General features: G+C 42.1%; 1 long non-coding RNA gene across 1 annotated transcript in view; it reads right to left on the reverse strand.

Moving 5' to 3' along the window:
- Positions 1–2,236: 2,236 nt before the first annotated feature.
- LOC120872093 overlaps positions 2,237–12,358 on the reverse strand; it is a 15,164-nt gene continuing 5,042 nt past the window's right edge. Inside the window, exon 3 of the long non-coding RNA XR_005723173.1 lies at positions 2,237–2,437. This is a non-coding gene — a long non-coding RNA (uncharacterized LOC120872093). The remainder of the gene's footprint in view (positions 2,438–12,358) is intronic.

Genomic DNA, 12,358 nt, shown 5'->3' on the forward strand with positions numbered 1-12,358 from the left:
CATGTTGTGGGTGAGGGCCCTGCTACCAATCTCTGAGTTCTGAGACATTTCCTTTCTCCAATTAGCAGCCTGCTAGTAGCTATATAACATTCTGCTAAAGACTAGCAGGGGGGCACTCTTTCTGTCCCCTTCTGATGTCTATGTCAGAAACTTTGTCTCTTTTATACTTTAATAAACTTTATTACACAAAAGCTCTGAGTGATCAAACATCATCATTGGCCCCGGATTGAATTCCTCTCCTCCAGATGCCAAGAATCCCGGAGTCTTTCACGGCTCAACAACAACCTTTCAATACTAAGTGAACAAGTCAGGGGATGACAGAGGATGAGATAGTTGGATGGCATCACCGACTCGATGGTCATGAGTTTGAGTAGACGTCGGGAGCTGGTGATGGACAGGGAGGCCTGGCGTGTTGTGATTCATGGGGTTGCAAAGAGTCGGACACAACTGAGCGACTGAACTGAACTGAAGTCAGAGAAAGACAAAGATTAGACATCACTTATATTTGGAATCTGAAAAAAGATACCAATGAACTCATTTACAAAACATCTGACTGTATAGCACAGGGAGCTCTGCTCAATGTTATGTGGCAGCCTGGATGAGATAGGGGTTTGGGGGAGAATGGATACATGTATATGTGTGGCTGAGTTGCTCGACTGTCATTTATCCTGATCCCTAAAAGATCTGAATCCTCTTGGGACCCAGTAGTACCCTACACCCATACACACTCACTCCCCAGTATAAATCCACCTCACCCCCGCCTTGTCTTTGCACTTTTTTTTTTTTTTAATTTGAAAGTAGTAGAGTAGGTTCACAATGTTGTGTTAGTATCAGGCATAGAGCAAACTGAATCAGTTATATTTTTTAAATTATTATTATTATTTATTGCGACATAAATTACATTTCTACATTTTCCTTCCTGTATGAGCTGCCTGATGGCAATTTAAGCATGACGGTGCACTAAAATGTTTGTCCCAATTGTTATATTTGTAAGGTTTCTCTCCAGTATGAATTCTCCGATGAATTACAAGGATTGAATTTCGATGAAAGGCCTGCCCACATACATCACATTTACACAGTTTCTCTCCAGTATGAACTCTCCGATGAACTACAAGGCCTGAATTTCGACTAAAGGCCTTTCCACACATATCACATTTATATACTTTCTCTCCAGTATGTATTCTCCAACGAACTACAAGCTTTGCATTTACACTAAAGGCCTTGCCACATAGGTCACATTTATATGGTTTCTCTCCTGGATGCCTTCTCTAATGAATTACAAGTACTGACTTTCGAGTATAGCCACGGCCACATACTTCACATGTGTATGTTTCGCTCCAGTATGAAGGGTCTGATGAACTGTACACCTTGCTTTTCGACTAAAGGCCTTTCCACACACATCACATTTATATGGTTTCTCTCCAGTATGTACTCTCTGATGAACTACAAGCCTTTCATTTACACTAAAGGCCTTGCCACATACATCACATTTATATGGTTTCCTTCCAGTATGATTTCTCTCATGAACTATAAGGGTCGATTTATCATTAAAACCCTTACAACATAAGTTACATTTATATGCTTTTCTTCCTGTAAGGATTCTTTGATGTCTAGTCAGTTCTGCTGCTGCTCCTAAGTTGCTTCAGTCATGTCCGACTCTCTGTGACCTCATAGACGGCAGACCACTAGGCTCCGCCATCCCTGGGATTCTCCAAGCAAGAACACTGGAGTGGGTTGCCATTTCCTTCTCCAATGCATGAAAGTAAAAACTGAAAGTGAAGTCACGGAGTCATGTCGAACTCTCAGCGACCCCATGGACTACAGCCTACCAGGCTCCTCCGTCCATGGGATTTTCTAGGCAAGAGTACTAGAGTGGGGTGCCATTGCCTTCTCTGAGTGAGTTCTGAGTCCTGAAGAAAAGTTATGTTACACTCATTACAACTGTAAGTATTTTTCTTGTGTGCTTCCTGGTCTGGTACCAGTTCTGAGGGATGTATAATAGCACTCTTTTGTTTATGAGAATTGCCTTTATGGACATTATGAGTTCTCTGAGGTGGTAAACCTGAGGTGCTACTGTTGATATTCACCACAACCTGACTACATTCAGAAACTGTCCCTTCAGATTCAAGTATCTGCAACTGATCCTGAAAGCTTGATCCATGCCTTTCAACAGGCTTATTTCCTGCATCACTTCTACCATCATGATCTCTTCTATAGGTGAGATTTTTGTTATGGGATAGAGAGTTTTCTCTGTCGTTTCTTTCATCATCTGTCCACAGAGACTCAAAATCATGCATATTTTTCTGTATCTTTCTGAGGAAACAATCTTTGATTTCATGGCTTTCGGCTTTTCCAAACACCACTCTTTGAAAAATTTCTTCTTTACCACTGTCTCCTTTTGCCTGTAATTTCTTGATCATATGTATTTGAGACACATCTACAAAATATAAAAACCATATGCATTCTATCAATTACAATTCATAAATAAATTGTTTCATGCTGAGTACATGGTATTATACCAAAAGGCATATCCATGCCAAACAGAATTATGTATCTTCCCAATGATGATCTTAAAAATGTTTGAAACACTGAACAAATAGAACTCTTTAAAAATCAAACAGTAATCACATGTAATCCAAATTAATTTTAGGGCACCCTAGCTTCAAAGATAGTGAGAACATATTAATTTTTTCCAAACTCATGTCAGTTCTTAAAGAAAAGGGTATTTTTGCACCATGACTTCTAAACTCATTCTACTTGGTAGTAAACACACTGCTGTCTCATAATTGAGGAGAAAATAAGGCATACTGTACACACTTTATGCATACTTATACATGAGTAAATGGTAAAGAACAGACAGGGCTACATAGGTGACTTGGTAGTAAAGAATTGGCCTGCCAAGGCAGGAGACATAGGATAGGGAGCTTCAGTCCCTAGGAGGGGGAGATCCCCTGGAGGAGGAAATGGAGGCACCGAACCATTTTTGCCTGAAAACAATTCCATAGATAAGGAGCTTAGCAGGCTACTGTCCATGAGATCACAAAGAGTCAGACAGAATGATCAACTGAACAAGCATTCATTAACAGGCAATACACTGCAATGGTAAATAATCCCAAAGAAGCACTATAACAAATAATGGAAAACATAAATAGCAGGTGACAACTGTTCAGGAAATTCCCTAAAATAATGGAAAAAAAAATAGAAAACTTTTCTAAATATCTCTTATAAATCTATCAGTAGATAGACGTATAGGCATTTTATGACATTGACAAGTTGTTCCTGTCAGTTACATTGTGTAATACATAAAGACCATCATCTTTAAATAACAAAATATTAATAAATGAAACATTCTCGACGTGAAGAACAGTCATTCAGTACAGCAATTATTCCCTATTTATACAGTAACTTTAACTTACTAAGTTCATTGGTTCCAAGATACATGTCAAGGAACAAGCTTTGGGGCCTCTCTTCTGGCTCAGAGGTAAAAAATCCACCTGGTAATTAATGCACAAGAGTTCCATTCCTCATCCGGGAAGTTCCCTCATACCTTGGGAGCAACTAAGCCTGTAGGCCACAACTCCATGGTCCAGAGTTTGGGAGTCACAACTACTGTGCACAGGCATAGAGCCCACACACTGTAACAAGAGAAGGCATTAGAATGAGAAGTCTGTGCACTGCAAATAGAGAGTAGCCCTTGCCTGCCACAAGTGGCAAAAAGCCCCTGAAGCAACAAAGACCCAGTGCAACCAAAAATAAAAAACATTTTAAAAATGTAATGTATTGGTATGAAGAAAACCAATATTATTTGAAAACCTATTAACTAGAGTCAGAGACAACTGTCATAAAAATGAAAAGTAAAATACAAACATACAAGCTGTAAAGTAGACAAAGAGATGTCACAATAAGCAAGACAGGAAGTAAATAGATTCTTTAAGCAAAAGTCATCTTTGAGGCAAATTCCTTGGTGGCCCAGTTGTTAGGACTACGCACATACACTGGCGGGGGCACAGATTCCATCCAGGAATGGGGAACTAACACAATCTGCCACATGGCACAGTAAAAAAAGGAAAAAAAAAACAGTAACTTCTGACCTTTTCTGTAAAACAGGCAACATTCTATGCCACCTAAGAGCACTAATTACCTCAGTTTTACAAATAAAGGTAGTGGATTCACAGGGTTCCTGTACACAACTCCATGGAATATGAAAGTAAATGAGCAAAAGCAGGACTGAAACCGAGACTTACAGAGTCATACATGCTCTGAACCATCAAGGCCCACTTGGGCAGAACAGAGGACAAAAAGTTACAATGAACTCCAGGAGTGTAAAAAGGAAACTTCAGAATAGACACAAGAACTGACCTGTGTAATTGTGTTACTCAGCCATCCCTCTTGGAAATTGTTTCCAAGGCACCAACAAGATATCAATTCAGGTCCTAAGAGAGGACCTCAATCAATATCCACTGTCCTTACAGGTTTCCTGAGTTGCAATCACAGAAGATCCAAACCACATTCCTGTTACACACACTCCTGAAGGATGTGGAAAAAGTAGTAACAACAAGAACAGCTGAGGGCTCTGAACAGGAAGACAGGTTGAAGGAAGCTCTGTGTAGGATCTGAGACACCAAATGCAATCGAATAGGTGCCAGTCTTCCCCCTTCTTCCAGTGAGGTCTCCCAAGTGCAGCAAATAGGAAGAGAACAAGGCTGGGTCCAAAATAATCTCTGGAGGTGTCAGCACTGTTCTATAGGACCAAACAGCAGGTATCCGATGGAATCCAGCACTGAAGGCAGACAAAGAGGAAATAGATCCCTTTGAAACACCTCATCACATGCTTCCCATAGTCAAGCAACAACACTGACAGGAGTCAAATGACAGATTGTTACAGACCATATAAAGACTTTGCCTTTTGGGACCTCTTTTCTTGGAGGTCCACTATGCATAAAAACTCTTTTTTTTCCCCTAATTAAATCATTTTCTTCATTTAGAAACAGCCACCTGTAAGTCAGACCTACTTTCTTTCTCCCTAATAAAATGTAATTTTCTGGTAGGAGACTGATGGGCTCCATGTTAAATGTCTTGAATGTGTCATCTTCCCCTTTGCATTCCCTGAGATAAGAAATACATGGGCTCCAGTTGAGGAATTCATACCTAACAAAAATAGGGTAAATACACAGTCATTCTCTAATTTCAGGGAATAATTATGGCAAGGACAAAGAAAGGAAAAAACCCTGCTTGTTAAGCGAGAAGCTACACATGCCCAGAAAGGCTGCTTGGAGTCAAAATTCACAGGATAATTCCAGGCCATAATGAGTCCTGCTCCTCCCAGAAGCCTTCACTTTGAGATCCAACTTGCCTAAGTGTGCATGCACACTCCAGGAAGGGTCCTGAGACAAATTAGCGAGGGCGAATAAACAAGGCAATGGGCCTGAGGGAAGATGAAGACCCGGAAAACTGCCCCTTTGTAAAGAATTTACACTTCCCAAAGGAGTCTCTCTCTCTCTGAGGTTGCCCATGTGCCTTGCCACATGTACTTTTCCTTTCAATAAACTTTGTCCTTTGCTCTTTATCATCTGCCTCATAATCTGAATTTGTTCCTGACTAGGCAGGCCAGACTAGGGACCTTAGCCCTAAATGTTGGCTCCTGTGGTCCAGGGGTTAGGAGTCTCCATCTGGGAAATTAAGAACAATCTTCCAGCTTCTACTCGCTCCCATTCACTGCTATGAGCATCCCAAATCAATGTCATTGCTCATACCTTTTGTTACTAAAAACACAGATCTTACTTTTCTTAAACAACCATGAACTGTCCTTTATATTAGCGTTTTGTAGAATGGTGACCATAAATACCAGTGATAACTTCTAAAAACACTTGCTTTCTTATGGAGAACATCTCAGGGTAGCAGCAAACATTAATAATCCAAAAACTCTTTAGTTTCTCTATGATGGGAAATTACCAGTAATCAGTGCCTATGTGTGTGCTAAGTCGCTTCAGGCATGTACAGCTCTTTGCAAACCCATCGACTGTAGCCTGCCAGCTCCTCCATGGGATTCTCCAGGCAAGGACACTGAAGTGGGTTGCTGTTTACTTCTCCAGGGATCTTTCCAGAGCAGAGATTGAACACTCAGTAATCAGTGTAATACAATAAAAGCATTACACAGTTTGATGACTCAACTCATGTCTTACTTAGATGAGCAAACAAACGTGTTTTTTTTTTTTTTACTAGATATTTAACAGTGAATATTTCCCAGTTCATGTGCATCTGAAATTCATTTAGGTTAATTTCTCGTAACTGTTTGATTTGTAAGTGCTTAGTTTTTCTTTTTTTAAAGCCAACTGAATTAGATCTCACTTACAAAGTAACCTCAGCAATATTATCCAAAAACAAAGACACACAGTGTGACATGCATAAATCCAGACACACAGATGGACAGACAGACACCATAGTTTTCTTCTTGAGATTTAAAGTGTCTCTTTCACATTTTTCTTTCCCTTTGGTTTGAAATTCTAATTTGCCCAAGATTGAGGCCTCAGGCAAAGTGGGTTATGTATGTCAAGGATTTGGTAAAGGTTGCCTGCTGTGCTAAGCTGCTTCAGTCATGCCCAACTATCTGCGATCCCATGGACTGTATCCTGCCAGGCTGCTCTTTCCATGGGACTCTCCAGGCAAGAACACTTGGGGGGTTGCTATTCCCACCTCCAGGGCATCTTTCTAACCCAGGGATCAAACCCACCTTTGCCACACTTGCAGGCAGGTTCTGTACAATTAGAGTCATCTGGGATGCCCTGGTAAAGGTTAACTTCAAGCTTTTTTCTAGGCTAGCTGCCTCAACGGGTTAGTTGCTTTTAACTCCATATGCAAAAAGAACCCGGTTATGCACTTTCAAAGAGAAAAAAAAAATCATTTTAACCAGTTTTCTCCAGAGTCTAGAGAAAGGCACAGTTATCCTATGTCAAAAAACTTACCTTTCCTTTTCATAGTCATAGTTTTATAGCTAAAATACAGATCAAATAGTGCACAAATTGACAGTGAAAATAACAGCAGACGGGGTGATAAAAATCTAGGATTGTCCCTCTGGGAAGATGGGGATATTGGATTGTTCAGAAGAAACTGAAGAGGAAAAGAAACTTCCTAGAGTGGGCGGCAGGAGTGGGGGAAGCTGGCCTCATCCTCTCCTGAGAGACAGGGGAAGTTAGAAGGGGACCAGCGGATGGAGAGGGAGACCGAGGGGTTGGGAGGGGTTAAAGGCCACAACAGGACAAAGAATGGAGAGAGAAAGGGCAGTGGGGGACACTACTGGGGCTGTGGGCCGGCTCAATAGAGAGCCGACTTAAAAAGTGAGGATTTGATCAGCCAAAACACAATTTTGACACTGTAATATGGATAAACATCCTCACTAATCTCATAATTATTTTTCCAGTAACTTCTCTAAGACACTTTTAAGTTCGCTTTATGTACCTCATGGTAGGAGAGAGGAGGATCCAGCCTCTCACCCGGCAGGGCAAATTCTTACCCTTTCTCAAGGGGCAAGAGTCACCAACATTCAGTAACTTCTAAGGGTTCAGCCCTGTTTAATTTACGGTTCCACTTCTCACACAATCCAGAGAAGATGTCCCATGTATTAGCTAATAAGTAATAAGGTGAATTTTCCCATCTGGAAATAAAAACATCATAAACCTTAATCTCTTGCTTCTTAAAGAGTGGTGCTTTTTCTCACAAATGCTGCTCACAGTGCCAATTCATGCCTTGCCAAAAGTTTTCACTTTTGTCTCAGGTTCCAAGGACTTGTTAATAGGCCACTCATTCTATACAAATAATATTCCAATATTTATTAGAGAATTATCTAGCTGACCTTCAATATACTAACTAATCTAACCAGTCCATCCTAAAGGAGATCAGCTGTGGGTGTTCATTGGAAGGACTGATGTAAGCCTTGTCTAACTCAGTGAAACAGCCATGCCGTGTGGGGCCACCCAAGACGGGTGGGTCATGGAGGAGAGGTCTGACAGAATGTGGTCCCCTGGAGAAAGGAATGGCAAACCACTTCAGTATTCTTGCCTTGAGAACCCCATGAACAGTATGAAAAGGCAAAATGATAGGCTACTGAAAGGGGAACTCCCCAGGTTGGTAGGTGCCCAATATGCTACTGGAGATCAGTGGAGAAATAACTCCAGAAAGAATGAAGGGATGGAGCCAAAGCAAAAACATTACCCAGTTGTGGAGGTGACTGGTGATAGAAGCAGTAAAGATCCTGTAAAGAGTAATACTGCACAGGAACCTGGAATGTTAGGTCTATGAATCAAGGCAAACTGGAAGTGGTCAAACCAGAGATGGCAAGGGTGAACGCCGACATTCTAGGAATCAGTGAATTAAAATGGACCAGAATGGGTGAATTTAACTCAGATGACCATTATATCTACTACTGTGGGCAGGAATCCCTTAGAAGAAATGGAGTAGCCATCATGGTCAACAAAAGAATCCGAAATACAGTACTTGGATACAATCTCAAAAATGACAGAATGATCTCGTTCCTTTCCAAGGCAGACCATTCAATATCACAGTAATCCTAGTCTATGCCCCAACCAGTAATGCTGAAGAAGGTGAACGGTTCTATGAAGACCTACAAGACCTTTTAGAACTAACACCCAAAGAAGATGTCCTTTTCATTATAGGGGACTGGAATGCAAGGGTAGGAAGTCCAGAAACACCCAGGGTAACAGGCAAATTTGGCTTTGGAATATGGAATGAAGCAGGACAAAGGCTAATAGAGTTTTCCCAAGACAATGCACTGGTCATAGCAACACCCTCTTCCAACAACACAAGAGAAGACTCTACACATGAACATCACCAGATGGTCAACACCGAAATCAGATTGATTATATTCTTTGCAGCCAAAGATGGAGAAGCTCTATACAGTCAGCAAAAACAAGACTGGGAGCGGACTGTGGCTCAGATCATGAACTCCTTATTGCCAAATTCCGACTTAAATTGAAGAAAGTAGGGAAAACCACTAGACCATTCAGGTATGACCTAAATCAAATCCCTTATGACTATACAGTGGACGTGAGAAATAGATTTAAGGGACTAGATCTGATAAATAGAGTGCCTGATGAACTATGGAAGGAGGTTCGAGATATTTTACAGGAGACAGGGATCAAGACCATCCCCATGGAAAAGAAATGCAAAAAACCAAAATGGCTGTCTGGGGAGGTCTTACAAATAACTGTGAAAAGAAGAGAAGCTTTAAACCAAACGAGAATTTTAAAAAGATATAAACATCTGAATGGAGAGTTCCAAAGTATAGCAAGGAGAGATAAGAAAGCTTTCCTCAGCAATCAATTCAAAGAAATAGAGGAAAACAACAGAATGGGAAAGACTAGAGATCTCTTCAAGAAACATAGAGATACCAAGGGAACATTTCATGCAAAGATGGGCTCAATAAAGGAGAGAAATGGTATGGACCTAACAGAAGCAGAAGATATTAAGAAGAGATGGCAAGAATACACAGAAGAACTGTACAAAAAAGATCTTCACAACCAAGATAATCATGATGGTGTGATCACTCACCTAGTGCCAGACATCCTGGAATGTGAAGTCAAGTGGGCCTTAGAAAGCATGACTATGAACAAAGCTGGTGGAGGTGATGGAATTCCAGTTGAGCTCTTTCAAATTCTGAAAGATGATGCTGTGAAAGTGCTGCATTCAATATGCCAGCAAATTTGGAAAACTCAGCAGTGGCCACAGGACTCGAAAAGGTCAGTTTTCGTTCCAGTCCCAAAGAAAGGAAATGCCAGAGTCCTCAAACTACCACATAATTGCATTCACTTCACACACTAGTAAAGTAATGCTCAAAATTCTCCAAGCCAGGCTTCAGCAATACATGAACCGTGAACTCCCAGATGTTCAGGATGGTTTTAGAAAAGGCAGAGGAACCAGAGATCGAACTGCCAACATCCTCTGGATCATGGAAAAAGCAATAGAGTTTCAGGAAAACATCTATTTCTGCTTTATTGACTATGCCAAAGCCTTTGACTGTGTGGATCACAATAAACTGTGGAAAATTCTGAAAGAGATGGAAATACCAGACTACCTGACTTGCCTCTTGAGAAATGCAGGTCAGGAAACAACAGTTAGAACTGGACATGTAACAACAGATTGGTTCCAAATAGGAAAAGGAGTACCTCTGCTAAGTCACTTCAGTCGTGTCCAACTCTGTGCAAGCCCATAGATGGCAGCCTACCAGGCTCCCCCCGCAACCCCCCCCCACCCCCCCGTCCCTGGGATTCTCTAGGCAAGAACACTGGAGTGTGTTACAATTTCCTTCTCCACTGCATGAAAGTAAAAAGTGAAAGTGAAGTCGCTCAGTTTTTGGGTCAGACTCTTTGTGACCCCATGGACTTCAGCCGACCAGGCTCCGCCATCCAAGGGAATTTCCAGGAAAAAGTACTGGAGTAGGGTGCCATTGCCTTCTCCGAGGAGTACCTCAAGGCTGTATATTGTCACCCTGCTTATTCAACTGATACGCAGAGTACATCATGAGAAACGCTGGGCTGGAAGAAGCGCAAGCTGGAATCAAGATTGCCCGGAGAAGTATAAATAACCTCAGATATGCAGATGACACCACCCTTATGGCAGAAAGTGAAGAGGAACCAAAAAGCCTCTTGATGAAAGTGAAAGAGGAGAGTGAAAAAGTTGGCGTAAAGCTCAACATTCAGAAAACGAAGATCATGGCATCTGGTCCCATCACTTCATGGGAAATAAATGGGGAAACAGTGGAAATAGTGTCAGACTTTATTTTGTGGGGCTCCAAAATCACTGCAAATGGTGATTGCAGCCATGAAATTAAAAGAAGCTTACTCCTTGGAAGGAAAGTTATGACCAACCTAGACAGCATATTCAAAAGCAGAGACATTGCTTTGCCAACAAAGGTGCGTCTATTCAAGGCTATGGTTTTTCCAGTGGTCATGTATGGATATGAGAGTTGGACTGTGAAGAAAGCTGAGCGCTGAAGAATTGATGCTTTTTGAACTGTGGTGTTGGAGAAGACTCTTGAGAGTCCCTTGGACTGCAAGGGGATCTAACTGGCATGCTACAGTTCATGGGGTGGCAAAGAATTGAACATGACTGAAGTGATGTCTAAAGAACATCAGTCCTGGGTGTTCTTTGGAAGGACTGATGCTAAAGCTGAAACTCCAATACTTTGGCCACCACATGCGAGAGTTGACTCATTGGAAAAGACTCTGTAGCTGGGAGGGATTGGGGGCAGAAGGAGAAGGGGATGACAGAGGATGAGATGGCTGGATGGCATCACCGACTTGATGGACATGAGTTTGAGTGAACTCCGGGAGTTGGTGATTGACAGGGAGGCCTGGCATGCTGCAGTTCATGGGGTGGCAAAGAGTCGAACATGACTGAGTGACTGAAGTGAACTGAAAAGAGAAGGAAATAGAAACAGCAGAGGATACCAATTTGGCTTCTGACCAACATCTCGACTGGAACAGCCCTGGGAAATCCCAGGACACAGCACATCTGGAGTCTGAATTGGGTAAAGGTCCCCTGTAGCCTGTCCACTCCATGGGTGTGGCTTTAACACTGCAGTTCAGGGTTCCTGCTCATCATCCCAGGAAACAAACTGATATCATCCATCTGTGAGCAAACAGCAGCTCTGGTTTCATCTTCATGCTGTTTGTTTTGTCTTATGAAACTTGGATGTTCCTCAGCCTGGGGCTGGGTTGGTCAGAGCCTCTTTGAACAATCTCAAGGGTGATCAATCTCAAGATTTGTGTGCTAACTTATCTATGGTGCTGCAAGCCTTGCACTCACAGCAGGCAGTCAGGGTACTCCCAGTCAGGGTGTGTCCAGGCAGGTTGGAGGCAAGCACAGAGGAATGCACTGCTTTGTCTTGAAGCCTAAACAGGACTATTTATTTAATTTCCCTGACACGCTGGTGGCCACATGGTAAAAAGATAGCTTGCCAATGTGGGAGACATGGGTTCGATTCTTGTTCTGGGAAGATCTCACATGCCAGGGAGCAATTAAGCTGAAGGACAGATACTGAGCCTGTGTAGCAAAACTAGTGAAGCACGTGTGCCTAGAGCTGGTGCTCCACAACAAAAGAAGCCACCGCAACGAAAAGCCATGCACCCTGTAAGCAGAGAGTAGCCCTCACTTGCCTCAAATAGAGAAATGGCCATACAGGAAATACACACCCAGTACAGCCAAAAAAAAAAAAAAAACCAACCAAAAAGCCTTGCCTTTGTCTGTGTGGGCACTAAAGCACCACTGGAGGGTGATGTACATTTCAAAGGTCAAAGAACAGAGCAGGAAGTTGAAGATCAGATTCGAACATAGCTGATTCGAA

This window comes from Oryx dammah, unplaced genomic scaffold (genome assembly GCF_014754425.2).
Source record: "Oryx dammah isolate SB20612 unplaced genomic scaffold, SCBI_Odam_1.1 HiC_scaffold_13, whole genome shotgun sequence".
In the NCBI taxonomy this organism is placed as follows: domain Eukaryota; kingdom Metazoa; phylum Chordata; class Mammalia; order Artiodactyla; family Bovidae; genus Oryx; species Oryx dammah.